A 9,883-nucleotide genomic window follows, 5' to 3' on the forward strand; every position below is an offset into this window, starting at 1 on the left:
ATCTGCTTGGGGAGATCTGTAAAGAAGATCTGTATCACCATAGCAGGAGACACGACAAACAAAAGATATATGGCGAAAAATGCGACATGAATATTTGAATGTTTATGAATATGCATGAATATGCGTGATTTATGTTTGATGAATGCTGACAAAACAGACAATTCTAACACAAACAGATTCAGGAACCAAACGTTCGGTATTATACTTCCAGGGGAAAAACCAGCTGGAGAGCCAATCTGCGGAGATCTATATGCTGTAAAGCAAAGATCTGTAGGTACCGCTGAAGAAGCAGAGAATCAGAAATATCAGGACACAACCCAATCAGGGTACAGAAAGTCACAACGGGCGAAACGGCCACCAAGACGAATCTGTAGGGGAACAAGAGAAGTCCCAAAGCGTCTGCAAGGGATCCCAGTGTCAACTGAGAAACAAAGGTGCATAAGTACGAACCGCTGTAGAAGCAAATCCACATAACTCCACTGGGGAATAACCCACTGAGGGAGAATGATATCATCCAAATAGAATCTGACTGCATAAGCAACTCTACTGGGGAAAACTGTCGGCTACTCTCTTGGGGAATAAACCACTGACTTACCGAGTCTTCAAAAGAAAACTATCGTGCTGAGGAAACGGACAAATCCTGCTGGCACACTGCATGGGGAAAAGCGGTAACGAACTCCACCTGCAACCCTGGTGGGGATATCAATGACAGCTCTACTTGCGACTCCGAGGGGAGTACCAATTAATCAGTTATACTCATGACTGTGCTGAGGAGACAAATAAAGTCTGGGGCATACGACCCACTGGAGAAAGTGACGGGGCACCAAGATGACAAACCATCAACCGCCGAAACTTCTACAAGAAAACATCCATGCTAGGGAAAACTGCTGCTAGAGAGTACAAAGTCTTCAACAACACATCACTTGCGACTGTACTGGGGAACAACCCCAACAACAACTTTGTTTGAGGAACAACCCCAACAAAGATCTGAAGAAAGAAAATACCACCAAACCAGGAATATGAACAAATGTCTTACCTGTTGGGAATCATGCCACCCTCGGGAGAGCACTGAGATATTCTTGAGTATCCTTTCAATCTTGTGAATGTTCACTTTGTTTAAAACAAAAATTTCAAAAAAATTGATTTGTTTAAACAATGACATTTTATCAATTTAAAACATGCAAAACATTTGTTGAATTGAAACAAATAAGAGTGCAAATAATTGGATAAAAAAGCTCAAATTGATTTGATGGAATGGTAGTCTGCAAATGGCAAGACTCCATAGATCTGTACAAATTTGAAATCAGTGATATATATTGGAAGAGGGCTACATTGAACATAATGATCCTTTCTCTACCAATTTGAATCTCGATGTGTCCGAAGCTTCAGTTGACGACGAATCGAGAATCTTCTGACGAAATGACGACTGATAAACCAGAAAGTCTTGTCGGGATGCAGTTACTTGCCAAATCCCTAATTTTTGCCTAGATTGCCCCAGAGTGAGGTACTCAATCTAGCGGGATGCAAATATATCTCTTTTTTCAAGTCTCTAAATTTTTGCCTGGATTACCCTTGCGGGTTCTCCACCGAGACGCTCATTTTTGCCTAAGCCGCCCTTTCGGGTTTTCAACTTAGCGAGCAATTCTGTTTTTTCATTCTCTTTTTTTTCATTTGTTTTTTTTTTCATTTGCATATACTTTTTTTTTAGGCAAAGTATCTCTTAACTGCATCTGAATTCACAGGACGAGTGAAATCCTCCCCATCCATTGTTGTAAGCATCAAAGCTCCGCCTGAAAAGGCTCTCTTAACAACATATGGACCCTCGTAATTTGGAGTCCACTTGCCCCTGGAATCGGGCGCGAAAGACAAAACTTTCTTGAGCACAAGATCACCTTCTCGGAACACACGAGGCTTGACCTTCTTGTCGAATGCTTTCTTCATTCTTTGCTGATACAACTGACCATGGCACATGGCAGTCAATCGCTTCTCTTCAATCAAATTCAACTGGTCGTAACGACTCTGAATCCATTCAGCATCAGTCAACTTGGCTTCCATCAAGACTCGCATTGATGGGATCTCCACCTCTACTGGGAGAACGGCTTCCATGCCATAAACAAGAGAGAAAGGGGTTGCCCCTGTTGAAGTGCGTACAGACGTACGGTATCCATGCAAAGCAAATGGCAGCATCTCATGCCAATCCTTGTACGTGACAGTCATCTTCTGGATAATTCTCTTGATATTTTTGTTAGCAGCTTCAACAGCCCCATTCATCTTGGGCCTGTAAGGAGAGGAATTATGGTGTGCAATCTTAAATTCAGCGCACAACTCATCCATCATCTTATTATTCAGATTGGATCCATTATCAGTAATGATCCTTTCTGGCACACCATAACGGCAAATCAATTGGTTCTTGATAAACTTCACAACCACCTGTCTGGTTACGTTTGCGTACGACGCGGCTTCAACCCATTTGGTGAAGTAATCAATTGCTACGAGAATAAAACGATGTCCATTGGACGCTTTCGGCTCAATCATGCCGATCATGTCGATTCCCCACATAGAGAAAGGCCATGGTGATGAAATCACATTCAGGAGTGTCGGAGGAATATGAATCTTATCCGCATAAATTTGACACTTGTGACATTTCTTCACATATTTGCAACAGTCAGACTCCATTGTCAGCCAATAGTAGCCTGCTCTCAACATCTTCTTAGCCATGGCATGTCCATTGGAATGAGTACCAAATGAACCCTCATGGACCTCAGTCATCAATAGGTTTGCTTCGTGTCTATCCACGCATCTGAGCAAAACCATATCAAAATTTCTCTTATACAGCACTTCTCCACTGAGGTAGAAACTGCCTGACAACCTTCTCAAAGTTTTCTTATCTTTCACAGATGCCCCAGGCGGGTAGACCTGGTTCTGGAGGAAATTCTTGATATCAAAGTACCAAGGCTTGTCATCTTTCACTTCTTCAATTGCAAATATGTGAGCGGGTCTATCCAAGCGCATCACAGTAATATTGGGAACATCATTCCACCATCTGACAACAATCATGGAAGCAAGCGTAGCAAGGGCATCTGCCATTCGATTATCCTCTCGAGGAATATGATAAAATTCAACTTCTGTAAAGAAAGTTGAAATTCTCCTTGCATAATCTCTGTATGGGATGAGACCTGGTTGATTCGTCTCCCATTCACCTTTGATCTGATTGACAACCAAAGCTGAATCACCATAGACATCAAGATATTTGATCCTTAAGTCAATGCATTCTTCAAGTCCCATAATACAGGCTTCATACTCCGCCATGTTATTCGTGCATTTGAAGGTTAGCCTTGCTGTAAATGGAATGTGCGATCCCTGGGGATTAACAATTACTGCCCCAATTCCATTTCCATATTGATTAACAGCGCCATCAAACACCATCGTCCATCTGGAACCAGGTTCTGGACCTTCATCAAGTGTAGGCTCATCGCAATCCTTCATCTTCAAATACAGAATTTCCTCGTCAGGGAAGTCATACTGAACAGACTGATGATCTTCAATTGGCTGGTGAGCTAGGTGGTCAGCCAAGATACTACCTTTGATAGCCTTCTGAGCTCGATACTCAATATCATACTCAGACAACAGCATCTGCCAACGGGCAATTCTCCCAGTTAAAGCAGGCTTCTCGAAGATATACTTAATTGGATCCATTCTGGATATCAACCAAGTTGTATGATTTATCATGTACTGGCGCAAACGCTTAGCTGCCCAAGCTAAAGCACAGCACGTCTTCTCAAGCAAAGAGTACCGAGACTCACAATCAGTAAACTTCTTACTGAGGTAGTATATAGCAAACTCCTTCTTCCCTGATTCATCTTGTTGACCGAGTACACAACCCATCGAGTCTTCCAGAACTGTCAAGTACATAATCAGAGGTCTTCCTTCCACTGGCGGAGACAAAATTGGAGGTTCGGACAGATAATCCTTGATACTGTCGAAAGCTTTCTGGCAATCCTCGGTCCAATCATGAGACTGATCTTTCCGGAGGAGCTTGAATATCGGCGCACATGTGGCAGTCATGTGGGATATAAATCTGGAAATGTAGTTCAAGCGGCCAAGAAAACCTCGGACTTGCTTCTCAGTTTTGGGTGCGGGCATCTCTTGTATTGCTTTGACCTTTGCAGGATCAACCTCAATACCTCTTTCGCTTACCACAAAACCCAACAACTTTCCGGAACGGACTCCAAAAGTACATTTGTTCGGGTTCAGACGAAGTTGGAATTTCCTCAAACGCTGAAAAAGCTTCAACAAATGCTCAATATGCTCATCTTCCGTTCGGGACTTAGCAATCATATCATTAACATAGACTTCTATCTCCTTGTGCATCATGTCATGAAACAAGGTAGTCATAGCTCGTTGATACGTGGCTCCGGCGTTCTTCAAACCGAAGGGCATCACTCGATAACAGAATGTTCCCCAAGGTGTGATGAATGTTGTCTTCTCCATATCCTCTGGTGCCATCTTGATTTGATTGTATCCGGAAAATCCGTCCATAAAGGAAAAGACTTTGAATTTAGCTGTATTGTCTACCAACATGTCAATGTGTGGTAGAGGAAAATCGTCTTTTGGGCTAGCTTTATTCAAATCTCTATAATCAACGCACATACGGACTTTTCCGTCCTTCTTAGGAACAGGCACAATATTGGCCACCCATAGAGGATATGTCGAAGTCACCAGAAACCCCGCATCAATTTGCTTCTGAACTTCCTCTTTGATCTTCACTGCCATATCTGGATGAGTTCTTCTGAGCTTCTGCTTCACAGGCACGCACTCAGGCTTCAAAGGCAGGAAATGTTGCACAATATCTGTATCTAAACCCGGCATGTCTTCATAGGACCAAGCAAAGATATCTGAATATTCTCGTAGCAAGCTGATCAAATCTTCTTTAACAGACCCTTCAAGAAGTGCCCCAATCTTCACCAGGCGTTCACAATCTTCAGATCCCAAGTTGACTGTTTCCAAGTCTTCGAGATGCGGCTGAATGATCTTCTCTTCGTGCTCAAGGAGACGGGTGATCTCATCAGGAATCTCTTCAACGTCATCTTCCTCTGCCTCAAATACAGGGAATTCAAAATTGGGAGATGGCGTTGGTTCATTATGTTCAATGGGTTTTAGGATCAACCTGCATAATGATTTTGGTTAAGAAAAAATTTCAGAATTTTAAACAAGCAAATCATTATGCAGATGAAAAATGTTGCTTTTACAGCTTTTATTTTTGTTTTTATGGTTTTTTGTGATCACTGATTTCATAAAGAAAAGCAAAAAGTGAAAACAAAGGAAAAACAAATGTTTTGACAATGCAAAAATTGAATGAAAACATCATTGTATATATGCTTTGCCAACAATGTCATCACTTCTCCTTTTGGCATGGGAGAAGGGTTTTAAACAAAAGTGAACAATTTACTCTGATCTATGGATAACTGTAGGAACATCCACAGCGACCCAATTGTGGCAGACACCACCAGGAATAACAAAATTGTCCAAGTCTTCTGCATCTTCTTCTTCAATGATAGCAGCAGCTTCCTCCTCTGCAGGTTGATCAGCATGGATGAATCCTCCACTGGTGAACAGACCTTGCTCATTGCATGCCCCAGAACCATAGCCAATGCCAGCCCGGGATCGGTTATCTTCAAGTTCAAGCACTTTACCTAATCCAGCAACTGCACCACATTCAATGGCCAGCTTCGCATCACGGTAGGAAGTGAATGAAGGAGACTTCTTCTCGATTGGTTTATCAATAGATAAAGCTTGAAACTGAGTTCCAACTTCATCCTCTGCATCAATGTACGAGAAGGAAGACAGATTACTGACCAGGAGAGCCTTTTCTCCCCCTACTACAACCAATTTCTTGTTTTTCACAAACTTCAGCTTTTGGTGTAGGGTGGATGTCACGGCGCCAGCCTCGTGAATCCATGGTCTGCCCAAGAGACAGCTGTATGATGGGTGAATATCCATTACTTGAAAAGTGATCTGGAAATCACTTGGTCCAATCTTAATTGGGAGATCCACTTCCCCAATCACGGTCTTACGCGACCCATCAAAAGCTTTTACAACAACCCCACTCTGCCTCATAGGAGGACCTTGATATGACAATCGAGAGAGTGTAGATTTTGGCAATACATTAAGGGACGATCCAGTGTCCACCAACACATTGGACATTGCATCAGATTTACAATTCATAGAGATATGTAAAGCCATGTTGTGGTCTCTTCCCTCCTCAGGGAGATCAGCGTCACAAAAGCTCAGAGTGTTGCAAGCAGTAATGTTTGCAACAATGCTATCAAATTGTTCCAGGGTGACGTCGTGATCGACGTACGCCAGGTCCAAGACTTTCTGCAGAGACTCCCTATGAGGCTCTGAATTCAGCAATAGAGAAAGAATGGAAATCTTGGAGGGCGTGTGTAGAAGCTGGTCTACAATATTATACTCGCTCTTTCTGATGAGCCTCAGCATCTCATCAGATTCTTCATCAACAATGCCACTCGGGCCAACAGGAGAAACAAGAGTCTTTGGTACGGCAGAGGAGGACGGCTGGGCAACAGCAAGTGCCGGATTCTGAACATTCACAACATTCCCTACAGGGCGCTCAACGGATTAAGAAGAAACAGCAGGAGCTTTGGCAGGTGCAGAAAATACACGACCGCTCCGGGTCAACCCACTAACATCAGCAATAGTGGTCACGGAAGTAGACGGCAGAGGTACCTCAACCCCATCCTGGACAGCAACAGGATTGTACCGGAATGGTACAGCTCGATCAGATGAATACGGCACAGGGCCGGCTGGTTTGATAATCAAAGCAGGTGATGCCTTAGGCTTGTTGCTATTATACCGAATAACAACGGGCTCAGGCAATTTGAACACCGGGGAGATGACACTCACTTCGGGCTCAACAATATCAACATTGCGATTCTGGAGAATCTCAATGGTACCTTCATTCAACAGCATTTGCAGTTCTCGGCGAACCTGATCGCAACCCAAGCGATTAACAGAACAGACGCGGCACTTATCGTGGTTATGCTCCAAATAACTGTGCTGACACAGCATCTTATGTAAATCAACCAACGATTGCCGGATATGGCTGACGTATTTCACCTTGTACTTCCCAAGGTCCTCCTGGATCATGTTCACAGATTTCCCATGCGAAGGCAATGGGTTCCTGGTGACATTCGGATTAGAGTCTTCAAAACTCAAAATTCCGCTTCTCATGAGGTCTTGAACCTTATTCTTCAGCGGGAAACAATTCTCAACGTTGTGGCCCGGAGCACCGGAATGGTAGACACAATGCTGGTCTGGTTTGTACCACCATTGCGGGTTTGCAGGAATAGCAGGAGGATCCCTGGGAGAAACCAACTTCCTCTCCAACAAGGAGGGATAAAGCTCTGTATATGTCATCGGAATAGGGTCGAAGCTGACCTTCTTCCTATCATAGTTCACATTTGCTTGATTGGTCGTACTTCCACGAGGCTGGTAAGCCTGTTGCTGTGGGCGCTGTTGTTGCTGTTGATATTGCGGTTGTGGATATTGCTGCTGATGCTGATATTGTTGAGCATTATCCTTGAATACAGGCGCCACACTAGCCACCTGATGCTGATGTTTGGCACGATGTGCAGGCTTCCTCTGAACAGAGGGTCTTCGATGCTTTGGCTGAGACTGCACAGCATGCGCTTCACCTTCTTTCCTCTTAAACGCTCCATACCGCTTAGAGGAAGAACCATCATCTTTAGCTAATCGTCCTTCTCGGACACCTTCTTCAAGACGCATCCCCATATTCACCATCTCGGTGAAATCAGAGGGAGCGCTGGCCACCATTCTCTCATAATAAAATGACCCAAGAGTCTTCAGAAAGATCTTGGTTATCTCTTTCTCTTCTAATGGTGGAGTGATTTGAGCTGCCAGCTCACGCCATCTCTGGGCGTACTCCTTGAACGTCTCTTTGTCCTTTTGTGACATAGACCTGAGTTGATCTCTGTCAGGCGCCATGTCAACATTATATTTATATTGCTTGACGAAAGCTTCGCCAAGGTCATTGAAAGAGCGGATGTTGGCACTGTCCAGACTCATGTACCAACGTAGAGCAGCACCAGACAAACTGTCTTGGAAATAGTGGATCAAGAGTTGATCGTTGTCTGTCTGCGTAGACATCTTTCTGGCATACATGACCAAGTGTGCCAAAGGACAAGTGTTCCCTTTATACTTCTCAAAGTCTGGGACTTTGAATTTGACTGGTATTTTCACACCGGGAACTAGACAAAGTTCGGCTGCTGACTTGCCGAAGAGATCTTTGCCTCTAAGAGTTCTCAATTCCTTTCTCAGCTCGAGGAATTGATCGTTCATAGCATCCATTTTCTCGTGAACATCTGAGCCTTCAGAAGCTTCGGAGTGATAAATGGTGTCGTCTACCCTAGGCATGGTATGCACGACAGGAGGAACAGGAATGGGGACCGGGCTAGATGCCGGCATTTGAGCAAACGTAGGAGCTGGCAGATCAGGCATGAAGCCAGGAGGCATCCCCCAAGGAAAACCGGGAGGCATGGCATTTGGCTGCTGGGCACTAACAGGCACCGACGAAGTAGCTATCTCAGAAATTACCGTCCGCTGAACGGGAGTTGCTGGCTGTTGAGGAGCAGGCTGATTCTGGGCGGCCAGAAGTTGTTCCATCAGAGCGCCAAGTCTGGCGACTTCATCTCTCAAACTCTGGTTCTCTTGTTCCAACTGCTCCATAATCCTTGCAGAGTTGACTCTCGTATAATACCGGTGAGTCAGCTTGTCTTCAAAATAAATGAAGAGCAGAGGGTTAGAACCAGAAGACCAGAAAAATGGGTACCTGTTTATGCAAGAATGATGCATGAAATGCTTGTGCAAATGCTTTGATTTTCAAGGAACCCTTAGGGTACATTTGCAATATTTTGAATATTTAAACATTTTGATTGCTCATGGAAAATATTTCATTCAAAATATTAAGACAAAGAAGTACAGCATTCTTTTAAATATTACAAAGAGAAAAGGTAAATGACATCCTATGGATCCCTATTAGCTCGGGATGCTGGAAGACGAGAAGTGCACAACTTCTTGATCTCTCTCTCATAGGCAGCCTCCATATCAGCTTTCTCCTTTGCAAGTTGATCATACTTCCTTTTCCAGAATTTGGAAGACTGAGGAAGCAGAGAAGTCCAAGTGTCGTTCGGATCGTCGATCACTCGGTGCTCGAGAAATTCAATCATAGCATCCTTCTCCTTGAGCTGCTGCAGCAATTCCTCTCTCTCGCGGATCCAGGCACGCGAAAGGTCTTCTTCTCTCAACTCCTCTACACGTTGGGTAGGGAGGGTTGAAGGCCCAGCCACATCCAACAGTGTAGGTCTCGGATGATCATATGGCATCAGATAGGTAGCAGCCCTCTGTCTGACCCAAGAGGTATATGGCTCCAAAGCAATGCAATTCTTCGGACCCAATTCATTCCTACTCTTTATGCGAATATTGCGCCAAGCGCGGACAAATCTGGCTTTCAGGCCTTGGGGATCTTTACCCTCCTGAAAGAATACACCTTCTAACAGAATGTTATGGGGTTTATCCTTTAGGGGGAACCCAAGCTGACGACGTGCTAGCGTAGGATTGTAGGTAATCCCACCACATGTACTAAGAAGAGGCACATTGGGGAATTCACCACAAGAATTAATGATCTGAACGGTATCATACACGCGATCATACCAGGTGATATCATCATTGGTGAGAGACATGAGTCTCTGAGACCACCGTAGACATCCCTTGTTCTCCTTGAAAGCAACTGTCTGCGGCAAGTGCGAAATAAACCACTTGTACAGCAGGGGTAAACAGCAGACAA

The sequence above is a fragment of the Lathyrus oleraceus genome, chromosome 7 (genome assembly GCF_024323335.1).
Source record: "Lathyrus oleraceus cultivar Zhongwan6 chromosome 7, CAAS_Psat_ZW6_1.0, whole genome shotgun sequence".
Classification (NCBI taxonomy): domain Eukaryota; kingdom Viridiplantae; phylum Streptophyta; class Magnoliopsida; order Fabales; family Fabaceae; genus Lathyrus; species Lathyrus oleraceus.